This window comes from Pan troglodytes, chromosome 1 (assembly GCF_028858775.2).
Source record: "Pan troglodytes isolate AG18354 chromosome 1, NHGRI_mPanTro3-v2.0_pri, whole genome shotgun sequence".
Lineage (NCBI taxonomy): Eukaryota > Metazoa > Chordata > Mammalia > Primates > Hominidae > Pan > Pan troglodytes.
Genome location: NC_072398.2, coordinates 145,475,285 through 145,487,710, shown reverse-complemented (window position 1 = coordinate 145,487,710; position 12,426 = coordinate 145,475,285). Strand labels below are relative to the sequence as shown.

The following is a 12,426-nucleotide window of genomic DNA, read 5'->3' as shown; positions in this document are numbered from 1 at the left end:
CTAGCTCACGTACTCCATTATTCAAACAGGACTTACTGGGATACAGCAGTGAATTAAGCTATTAAAATAAGATAATGATTGCTTTTATACCTTCAGTAGAGAAAAGTCTTTGCATATAAAGTAATGTTTAAAAAACATGTATTGAGCACGACATTGTATGAAGCACAAGAAAGATTCTGAAGCTAAATTTGTGATTTAAGAAAACAGCGCTTCATGTTCATCAGAATGTAAAGCCTAAGGGTCTCCATCACTCTGTGAGATGGCTATAATAATTTATTATTTTAATCACCAGGTTAGTGGGCATGCCACTTTAGTAGAGTAGAGAAACCCTTTAATGAAAAGGGGTAGTCCATAACTCAGGCTGCCCACATCCAGATCCATGGGCAAGATTGAATATAATTAATGTATTCTAAAGACTTGCTTGTTTATAACTTTATATTTTCCCAATACCGTTCCTAAAAATTAGGAGAACTATTTAGAAATTTACCCTTGGCTGTTATCAGGAAAAATCTGAGTCTATAGGAGTCAGTTTGTTTTCACTAAATGAGCTTGAAGCATGACTTGTGTTAATCCTAATAAGCCGGTGATTAGGTAAACATGCTGTTAAATGCAAAGGAATGCAAGGAATTTCAAGTACTTTTCCAATAGCGTGAGGGCCAAGCTACCCCATCCCCCTTTCCTTTTTATAATATACGTTATATTGATGGGGGAGGGAGCAGTTATATAGAGTTGGCTATTCAGAAGGTCAAAGGTCCAGAGCATTCCTAAAAGAAAGGGACCCAAATCATAGGTCTAGGAGAGGTTGAGAAGGCTGTGTCAATGTTTGTGAAAATGTCGGTAGCCTGTTTCAGAAGGATCTTCATCTTTAGAAAGCGCTGACAATAAACCTTTTATAGGGAGAAGTTTTCCTTTCATCATCACTGTTGGCTCCTGTTCAAATCCATAGTGAAATATTTCAGTCCGCACTTAGTTAAGAGAGTACTTGAGTTTTTAGGCAGAAGAGAAAGTGCTTTTAAAAGGAATGGAGGAGGACAGCTCCTGGGATCCTGAAGGGATTTTTCCAGTAGATTAAATAAGATCCATACTTTAATGAAGACCCACAGAAAAATACTGCCTAAGAAATGGTTTTAAAGCCTTATGGAAATGCATAAAGGTTAATATAAATGCACTAGTAAAATCTATGGCCAAAAGCCTTCACTTCTGATTTTGACTTGCCTGAAATATTACAGCTTGTGCCTTCTAAATAGTCAGGTTTCTTGCCTGAGACATTCAAATGTTAAGGTATTTGAGAATTTAAACATCAGCTGGCCCAGTCGTGGATGCAGTTAAACTTGTCAGTGCAATGTAACGTGTGAAACATCATAAAGGTGTGAGGCTTTTGTGGTGCAATCTTGTTGAACAGACATCTAAATCCATAGGCAAGATTTACACATTCCCAAGCATCAACCCTGAAGTATTGCTCTCCAACACTGGAGTCCAGCAAATTGCTTCTTATGCAGAGATCAAGGAGCAATATTTTATAGATCCTTTCAGTGTGCAGGGAAGTAGTATTTGTCCAAATAAGCTCAAATGTGAAACAGAACCTAGTATGGGAAAACACTGAATCTTTGGGTTATTAATTTCATCCTAGTAAATACAATGAGGGTGATTGAAAGTGCCAATTCCATTCACAATAAGTGTGTTCAATTAATAAAGAAGATGAATACAAGCAAATTATGTCTTTTGTTTAGCTATAGAAAAACCTGAAGAAATTAAAAGTAGTGGAGAATAAAATTATGGTATTTAGAACACGTAAGTTTTACCTACATCCAGAATGGAGCTCTGCCCACTTTAAATATTGAGAAAACAAACCAAAAATTATGCATCTGCATATATGAAATAGAAGTTACATATAGAAATATTCATTATAATATATATGTACCTTCCCATGCACAGTAAAGACCTTGGGTTGTTCTTGCTTTTCAATCCAAAAGATCCTGGTGGTCTTGAGCTATTTTTTGGTAGAGATTTTAGAACTGAGAGAGTGATCTCAGAATCTTAGGCATTCCACGAATTTTAAGAAATACTCTATGGGACATTGAGCAGCACAGCAAGTAGTCTCACTATGACTATTTTTTCATATGAACATATGTGTTGTCTGCTCCACAAAGAGATACAACTGAGTCAAAATTAGCAAAGCATATTTTAGAGTTATGTTTTCCAACAGAGGGAACAGACTTGGTTTGTTCACAACCTCTTCTTGCAGCCTTCTGGCACTACTTGAAAGTCAGTTGAGCAATAGCAGTGGTTCAGTATGACCACAGTACAGAGCAAAGCTATGCTCTGGGCAGAATGGCAGGTGATACAGTGGAAAGAATCCCATAGAATCATGTCTTTTAGCACCAGCTCTGCCATGAATTCACTAGGTGACTCTGGGCAAGTTTCTGTTTCACTCCCTCATGTTAAAGTAGGAAAATAGCTTTCAGCATTTTTGTCACCCCAAAAACCCTTTCTCATACACCCACTTTGGTACATTGGCTCTCATACCTTAAAACTTTTATCTCCTCAAGTAACCACATGTGTGAACTGAAAACTGCTCAAGGCTTTCTGTCATCAAATGCACTTGTTTCCATGAAGCGTTTGAAAATGTATTGTGGCTAGACCGCTTCCCCCCCTTTACTTTCTAAAGCACCCTTGGTTAGAGGACACAGCAATTCCTGGATCTCAGAGTCTACAGGTCCATACTTTAACCTCACTGTATAGCCTTATCCAGGCCTCATTAACTCCCTGCCCTACACAACTGATTCTTTAAAACAAAGCATATTCTGAAACATGACAATGATCCATTTGTCCTACAAATAGATTAGATATAGCTGTGACTTACTCCATTGGTGGTGGGCAATATTCATCCATGTAATCTTATAAACTACAATTAATAAATACTCAGACGCATTTGTTACTGCTTTGCTGTTTCCATATATTCTGTTCATATATTCTGAATCTACCCCTTTCTCATCTCCAGAGCAAACCTCTAGGCGAGACCACCATCATCCCTTGTCTGAATTACCAGAATGGCCTCCTCATTTATAGCATATTGTATTTTCCAAAGGTGGCTGCAGCAATATCTCCCACTCCATGTGCCCTTCTGCAATGTGCCTCTGTTGCTCCCCCATTAATAGGGGGGGGGTCTATTTCTCCACCCTCTTGGATCTGGGTGAGCTCTTGACCTGTGAATGTGGAGGAAACAATGCAATGTGGTACAAGTTCCACATGCAGTACTGGCTAGGAGTTCCTCCATCCTTTCTCTTAGAAATGAGCTTCCATGTAAGAAGTACAACTACTCTGAGACCAGCAGGCTGTGAGAAGCTGAAGCCACATGGATAGGCCTTAGAGAATGAGTTGCCATGTGGAGAAAGAGAAAGGACCAGGAGCACTTGGGCATTACACCTGTCCATGAAGAAACCATCTTGGAAGTGAATCCTCCAGCCTCAGCCACCCCAGCTGATGTCTTGTGAATCAGAGATGAGCTGCCCAGCTGAGTCCTTCCCATAGTTCCTGATCCATGAAATAGTGGGCAAACCAATACGGTAATTATAAAGAAATAAGTTTTGGGTTTGTTTGTTACATAGCAATAGATAACCAAAATATCATTGGTTTCCATTCTTCCCCTTTTACATTTTTTAACTGACTCTTTAAAAATGTAAATCGGACTATATGGACCCTTGGGTTAAAGGCTCCAATGGTGTCCCACTGCTGTCAAAGTAGAGATTTAGCTTCTTACTTGGCACCCAGGTCCTGGACCCTGCCTACTTCTTACCATTCACCCTCATTCACTATACTTCCACTTGCCTTTTCTTCTTCTTTGAAAAAGCCAAGCAAGTTCCCCTGCAGGGCCTTTGCACTAGCGTTCCTCTGCCTCAAATGCCCCTTCCCCTGACCTAGGCTTCTTCTTGGCATGTAGGTCTCAGCACAAATGCTACCTTCTTAGCAACCTTTCTTCACCACCCAGTCTAAATTATTAATAGTTCCTTACACCAAGAAGTTTTTTAAGGGGCAGAGCAAAAAGGTGGAATAAAAATCCCCAACAATCATCCCCTCTGCAGAAACACCAAATTTAACAACTACCTACACAAAAAAGAACCTTTACAAGAACCAGAATTCAGATGAGCACTCAGTACCAGTTTCTAACTTCATATCATTGAAAGAGGCACTGAAGAGTGTAGGAAAGACAGTCTTGAATCACTGCCACCACCCCTCCCCCATTCTCCGGCAGCAGCCACATGGTGTAGAGAATCTGTGCTCTTGGGAGAGGGAGAGTACAGCAACTGGGAGACTGCCTGGAATGCAGTGCTGCCCTGTCACAGCAGAGATGCCCACCCATGGAGGTAGCATTCAGACCTGTCCTAGCCAGAGGAGAATCATCCATCCTAGTGGTAAGAGCTGGAGTTCTGGCAAGCCTTACCACCATGGGCTGAAGTGCCTTGGGGACGTAAATAAACTTAAAAGGCAGTCTCAGCTGTAAGGACTGCAAGTCCTGGCACTGAGCTGGGCTCAGAGCAGGTGGATTTTAAGGGCATGTGACTTACTGAGATACCAGTTGGGGCAGCTAAGGGAGAGCTTGCATCACCCTTCCCCCAAACCCAGGCAGCACAGCTTGCGGCTCCAAAAGAGACCCCTACCTCCCACTTGAGGAGAAGAGAGGGAAGAATAAGGAGGACTTTGTCTTGCATCTTGGATACCAGCTCAGCCACAGTGGGATACGGCACAGGTCACAGTTGTGAGGCCCCCATTCCAAGTCCTAGCTTGCCAACCACATTTCTAGACACATGTTGGGCCAGAAGGGAACCTGCTACCTTCAAGATAAGGACTCAGAGCTGGCAAGACCTGTTACCTGCTGACTAAAGAGCCCCCGGGCCCTGAATAACCAGCAGTGATACCCAGATAGTATGCTGTGGGCCTTGGGTGAGACTTTGAGATGTGATGACTTCAGGTGAGACTCAGCACATTTCCAGCTATTGTGACTATGATGAGAGACTCCTTCTGCTTGAGAAAAGCAGACAAAAAAGCAAAGGGGACCTTGTATTGCATCACAGGTACCAGCTCAGCCACAGTGGAGTATAATACCAAGAGGGGTCTTGGGGCCCCAATTCCAGGCCTTGGGTCTTGAATGGCACTTCTGGACCTGCCCTGGGCCAGAGAGGAGCCCACTGGCCTGAAAGGTGAATCCCAGGCCTGGCACCATTCACCACTAGCTGACTGAAGAGCCCTTAGGCCTGAGAAGAATATCAGTGGTAGCCTGGCAGTACTCCTCTTGGGTCCGTGGTGGTGGTGGCTACAGGGTGAGGCTCCTCTTCCTCTGAAAAGGGGATGGAAGAGTGGGAAGGACTGTGTCTCATGGTTTGAGTGCTAGCTTAGGCACAGTAGTGTAAAGCACCAGATAGACTTCTAAGGTTGTTGACTCGAGTCCCTAGATCCTGGATGGCATCTCTGGACCTTCCCAGGGCCTGGGGGAACTTTCTGCCCTGAAGGGAAGGACACAAACCTGGCTGCTTTACAACCTGCTGATCGTAGAGCCCTAGGGCTTTGAGTCAACACAGATGGTACTAGGTAGTGGTTACAGGGGGCCTTGGGTGAGACCCAGTGCTGTGCTGTCTTCAAGTCTGACCTGGCACAGCTCCAGAGGTGGTGGCTGCAGGGGTGTTTGTGTCGCCCTACCCCCCAAGCCCCAGGTGGCTCAGCACACACAGAGAGAGACTCCATTTGTTTGGGAGAAAGTAAGGGAAGATAACAAAAGTCTCTGCTTAGTAACCCAGAGAATTATCTGGATCTTATCCAAGACCAACAAGGTGGTACCTCTATGAGCCTGCAAGAACCACAGCATTCTTGGGTTTGGGGTGCCCCCTAATACAGATATGGCTTAGATCACAACACCCAAGTCCTTTTGAATACCCGGAAAGCCTTCCCAAGAAGGATAGGTGCAAACAAGCACAGACTGTGAAGAGTACAACAAATACCCAACTCTTCAATGCTCAGACAAAGCTGAACATCCACAAGCATCAAGACCATCCAGGAAAATATGACCTCACCAAACAAACTAAATAAGTCACCAGGGACCAATGCTGGAGAAACAGAGATATGTGACCTTTCAGACAGAAAATTCAAAATAGCTGTTTTGAGGAAATTCAAAATAACACAAAAAAGAAATTCAGAATTCTATTAGGTAAATTTAGCAAAGAGATTGAAATAATTAAAAAGAATCAAGCAGAAATTCTGGAGTTGAAAAATGCAATTGGTATACTAAAGAATGTGTCAGAGTCTCTTAATAGCAGAATTGATCAAGCAGAAGAAAGAATTAGTGAGTTTGAAGACATGTGATATGGTTTGGGTCTGTGTCCCCACCTAAATCTCATCTTGTAGCTCCCATAATTCCCATGTGTTGTGGGAGGGACTTGGTGGGAGTTAACTGAATCAGGGGGGTGGGTCTTTCCCATGCTGTTCTTGTGATAGTAAGTTTCATGAGATCTAATGGTTTTAAAAATGGGAGTTTCCCTGCACAAACTCTCTTCTCTTGTCTGCCACCATGTGAGACATGACTTTCACCTTCCACCATGATTGAGGCCTCCCCAGCCATGTGGAACTGTAAGTCCATTAAACCTCTTTCTTTTGCAAATTGCCCAGTCTCAGGTATGTCTTTATCAGCAGCATGAAAACGGGCTAATACAATATGCTATTTGAAAATACACAGTCAGAGAAGACAAAGAAAAAAGAATAAAAAAGAATGGAGCATGCCTATAAGATCTAGAAAATAGCATCAAAAGGGCAAACCTAAGAGTTATCAGCCTTAAAGAGGAAGTATGGAAAGAGATAGGCTAGAAAGTTTATTCAAAGGGATAATAACAGAGAACTTCCTAATCCTACAGAAAGATATCAATATTCAAGTACAAGAAGGTTATAGAATGACAAGCAGATTTAACCCAAAGATTACCTCAAGGCATTTAAGAATCAAACTCCCAAACGTCAAGGATAAAGAAAGAATCCTAAAGGTAGCAAGAGAAAAGAAACAAATAACATAAAATGGAGTTCCAATATGCTGGGCAACAGACTTTTCAGTGGAAACCTTACAGGTCAGGAGAGAGTGGCATGACATATTTCAAGTGCTGAAGAGAAAAAACTTTTACCCTAGAATAGTATATCTGGTGAAAATATTCTTCAAACATGAAGGAAAAATACTTTCCCAGACAATTAAAAGCTGAGGGATTTCATCACAACAGACCTATCCTATAAGAAATGTTAAAGGGAGTACTTCAATCAGAAAGAAAAGGATGTTAATGAGTAATAAGACATCATCTGAAGGTACAAAACTCACTGAGAATAGTAAGTACACGGAAAAACACAGACTATTATAACGGTTTAACTGTGGTGTGTAAACTACTCTTATGTTAAGTAGAAAGAATAAAAGATGAGCCAATCAAAAATAATAACTAGGCCAGGCATGATGGCTCATGCCTGTAATCCCAGCACTTTGGGAGGCTGAGGCAGGCGGATCACCTGAGGTCAGGAGTTCAAGACCAGCCTGACCAACGTGGTGACACCCTGTCTCTACTAAAAATACAAAAATTAGCCAGGCGGGATTGCTCATGCCTGTAGCCCCAGGTATTCAAGAGGCTGAGACAGGAGAATTGCTTGAATCTGGGAGGTGAAGGTTGCAGTGAGCCGAGATCACACCAGTGCACTGCAGCCTGGGTAACAGAGCAAGATTCCATCTCAAATAAATAAATAAATAAATAAATAAATAATAATAATAACGACAAGAACTTTTCAAGACACAGTACAATAAAATATAAATGGAAACAACAAAAAGCCTTGAAGTGTAGCATTTTTATTAGTTTTATTTTTGCTTGTTTGTTTATATAAGCAGTGCTAAGTTGTTATCAGCTTAAAATAATGGGTTATAGGATAGTATTTGCAGACCTCATGGTAATCGGAGGTCAAAAAACATGTAACAGATACACATAAAATAAGAAGCAAGAAATTAAATCATACCATCAGACAAAATTATCTTCACTAAAAGGAAAGAAGGAATAGAAGATGACAAAACAACCAAAAAACAAATTACAAAATAGCAAGAGTAAGGGCTTACTTATCAATAATAACAGTGAATATAAATGGACTAAATTATTCAATAAAAAGACATAAAGTGACTAAATGAATAAAAAAACCAAGACCCAAGGAGCTGTTGCCTACAAGAAACACACTTCACCTATAAAGATACAAGTAGACTGAAAATAAAGGAATGGAAAAAGTTATTTGATGCCAATGGAAACCAAAAAAGAATACCTATACTTATATCAGACAAAATAGATTTCAAGACAAAAACTATAAGAAGAGACAAAGAAGGTCATTCAATAATAATAAAGGGGTGAATTCAGCAAGAGAATATATTATAACAATTGTCAACATATATGCACCCAACACTGGACCACCCAGATATATAAAGCCAATATTATTAGGGCTAAAGAATGAAAATACATGATGATCTCACTCCAACTGGAACTCTCTCACTGATTACTTGATAACACTAAAATATCTGATATTCTGCAAAAAACAAACAAACAAAAAACAAAAACAAAACAAACAAAAAAAAGAATGAAATAGATCTGAATACAATAAATGTTAGAGACTTCAACACTCCACTTTCAGCATTGAACAGATCTCCCAGAGACAAAATCAACAAAGAAACATTGGACTTTCTCCACTACAGACCAAATGGACCTAATAAATATTTATACCCCAAAGAAAGGAAATCATATATTCATTTCCATGTTTATTACAGCACTGTTCACAATAGCCAAGATTTGGAAGCAACCTAAGTGTCCATCAACAGATGAATGTATCAAGGAAAAAAGTGGTACATATACACAATGAAGTTCTATTCAGTCATAAGAAAGAATGAGATTCTGTCATTTGCAACAACATGGATGGAACTGAAGGTTATTATGTTAAGCAAAATAAGCCAGGCACAGGAAGTCAAACTTTGCATGTTCTTGCTTATTTCTGGAAGCTAAAATTTAAAGCAATTGAACTCATGGAGATAGAGAGTAGAAGGATGGTTACCAGTGTTTGGAAAGGGTATTGGAGGGTTGAGGAGGAAGTGGGGATGGTTAACAGGTACAAAAAAATAGAACAAATAAGACCTAGTATTTGCTAGCACAACAGGGTGACTATAGTAAAAAATAATTTAATTATACATTTTAAAATAACTAAGAGTATAATTGGATTATTTGTAACACAAAGGATAAATGCTTGAGGTAATGAATACTTAATTTACCCTGATATGATTATTATGCATTGCATGCCTGTATCAAAATATCTCATGTAATCCATAAATATATATACCTTCCATGTACCCACAAAAATTGAAAATAAATTTAAAAAGTTTTATGTTCCTCGAAGCACTTAGCACTATCTGATATTTTCTTGTTTATTACATCTCTCCCTTCAAGAATGGGAGCAGAAGTTTCCCTGGACAACATGGTGAAACCCCGTCCCTGCTAAAAATACAAAAATTAGCTGAGTATGGTGGCACGTGCCTGTAATCCCAGCTACTTGGGAGGCTGAGGTACGAGAATCGCTTGAACCCAGCAGGTGGAGGTTGCAGTGAGCCAAGATCGCACCACTGCACTCCAGCCTGGTGACAGAGCAAGACTCTGCCTCAAAAAAAAAAAGAAAAAAGAAAAGAAAAGAAAAATTGCTTTACACTGTGCCCAGCATAAAGTAGATGCTCACTAGCATAAAGTAGATGCTCACTAATTTATAGAACATATGTTGTCTTATGCTGAAGCCAAATTAGAAGGCACCCACTCACGGGCACAATGCTTTCCTTCTACTTCACCTTGGACTTTTTTCTAGCCAACTGCTAACCATTCTTTCATTTTTTTCTTGCTTTCATACATCCAGTCACTAGACACTTATCTGGTACCTCTATATTCCAGGCATAGTGCTATGCAGTAGTTAAAGAAGCACAGTTCCTTTACTTTGTGGTAAAGGAGGCATATGTGTAAGCAAAATTGAGTTAAGATTAGGTTCAGCTATAAGTAACAGAAAATCCAAATCATAATGGCTTAAGAGGTGGGCATAGTGGCTCATGACTGTAATCCCAACAATTTGGGAGGCTGAGGCAGGAGGATTGTTTGAGGCCAAAATAGCCTCTGCTATTTTGTTGCTTCACCATGCACGGCCTCTGTTCCCCAGTTTGCCTCATGGCACATGGCCTCGCTTAGCTGCAGGGAAGGGTAGGAAATGTAGTTTTTACTCTAGGTTGCTATGTACTTAGGTGAAAATTAGAGATCCTGCTACTACAGAAGGGAGAACAGGTATTGGGGGACACCTAGCAGTCTATACTACATAGCCAAAAATATGCTGTAACAAATCTAATGAGCACAGAGGAGGCTGGAGGAGAGTTACCAACTGCCTGGTTCTGGGATCAAAGAGAGCTTACTGGAGGAGTTGTCACTTCAGCTGTTTTTTAAAGATAAATAGATTGGAAAGTATTCAAAAGCCTTGGTTAACAGGTTGAAAATTTCTGAAATAACCAGTGATACTTTCCCCATTTCAGCCATAAAAAGAAATCAAAGACAGCTGTGCCACCTGGGTTTGGAGTCTGAAAGGCCATTTGTATTTGAAATAGTTTGTGTTTTTGCTTTAGGTTTAGAAATATCATGAAAAGTGTACCTGTATTAGGGTTCGCTGGAGAAACAGAAGAGAGAGATTTTAAGGAATTGGCTTATGCAGTTGTGGGGGCTGGCAAGTCCAAAATCCTTGGGGTAAGCCAGCAGGCTGGAATTCAGGTTGGAGTTAAATCTGCAGATCAGGCCAGGTGGACTGGAAGCTCAGGCATGGTTTCTATGGTGTAATCTTGAAGTCAGATTCTTTCTTCTTTGGAAAACCTCAGTCTTTGCTCTTAATGCCTTCAATTGAATACATGATGGCCACCCTACTATGGCAGGATGCTTTGCTTTATTCAAAGTCTACTGATTCAAATGTTAATTACATGTGAAAAATACTATCACAACAATATCTAGACTGGTGTTTGGCCAAACAAATGGGCACCATAGCCTAGTCAAGTTGACATATAAAATTAACCATCAAAGTACACATCTAGTGGAACATTTTCAGAGGCAGAAATTCTTGCCCATTCTCTAAACTAGAATGAATTTTAGCAGAGTCAGAAAAGCAGAAGTTTTGCTGAATTATACCTAGTGTTCCCCAGCCTTGTCATTGTGCCCACAGAAGTGTGGGGAAGGGCTCCAGCATATATTTTGCATTAACTAGATTCAGGGGATACCTCAAAAAGGCTCCTGGGCCACTGACCTCAAGCTTCATGCAGAACAGCAAGATCTAGCCACCTCTCAGTCAGGATGGCTATGGGGTGGAAGACTGTAGGGAGAGCCTACAGTCTAAGAGCTCTAGAGAAGGGCCCTCTCCAAATCTGCATGGACATGGCAGGCCACAGCCCAGCACTTGCACAATTAGTGAACCTTTCTCTGTCCTTTCATACAAATCTCCATTGTAGCAATGATATCGCCCCACTGTGATTGTCTGTTTAACTGTTTCCCCACCAGATTTTAAACTCCCTGAAGTTTTGTCAATGAGTGAGTACCAAGTAAGAATAGATTGAAAGGAATTTGAGAGCTATCTTACAGCACCTCCAGATCTCCTTTGGAGAAGAGAGAACAAGTTTGTTCTACATTGCCCCAGGGCAGAGGTCCAAGGCTAGTGGTCCCACTAGAATCTGACAAATAGACATGTTTTGTTCAGCATACATGGCATTTATAAAACTGGATTGGGCTGGGCACAGTGGCTCATGCCTGTAATCCTAGCACTTTAGGAGGCCAAGGCAGGAGGATCTCTTGAGCCCAGGAGTTCAAGAGCAGCCTGGGCAACAAAGTGAGACTCTGTCTCTATAAAAAAATTTAAAAAATAGCCAGGCATTGTGGTGGATGCCTGTGGTCCCAGCTACATGGGAGGCTGAGGCAGGAGAATGACTTAAGCCCAGAAGGTGGAGGCTGTAGTGAAACAGATTCATATTAGTATACTCCAGCTTGGGTGACAGAGTGAGACTCTGACACACACAGACACATACACACACACACACACACACACACAAACTGGCTTGCCACCAATGTTTGAAAACTGGGAGGTTTTTTTTTTTAAAGTAAAATTTCTAGCTTCCTTTGAAAAATTTATACATATGAGCAATTTCTACATGGTGGGAGCTGAGTTGCAGCTCTCTCCTGAGAGTGGGTGCTCTGCAGTTCACCAGCATAGAGACTGATGGAGAACAGGCTGGGCGTGGTGGCTCATGCCTGCAATCCTAGCACATTGGGAGGCTGAGGGGCATGAGTCACTTGAGGTCAGGAGTTCAAAAACAGCCTGGGCAACATGGTG

General features: G+C 41.0%; 1 non-coding gene across 1 annotated transcript; it reads left to right on the top strand.

Annotated features, from left to right (window-relative positions):
- The first annotated feature begins 8,500 nt into the window (after positions 1-8,500).
- Positions 8,501-8,577, top strand: LOC112207283 (small nucleolar RNA SNORD81). The gene has a single exon (XR_002941715.1). It is a non-coding gene; the product is annotated as a small nucleolar RNA SNORD81 (small nucleolar RNA).
- Positions 8,578-12,426: the final 3,849 nt, after the last annotated feature.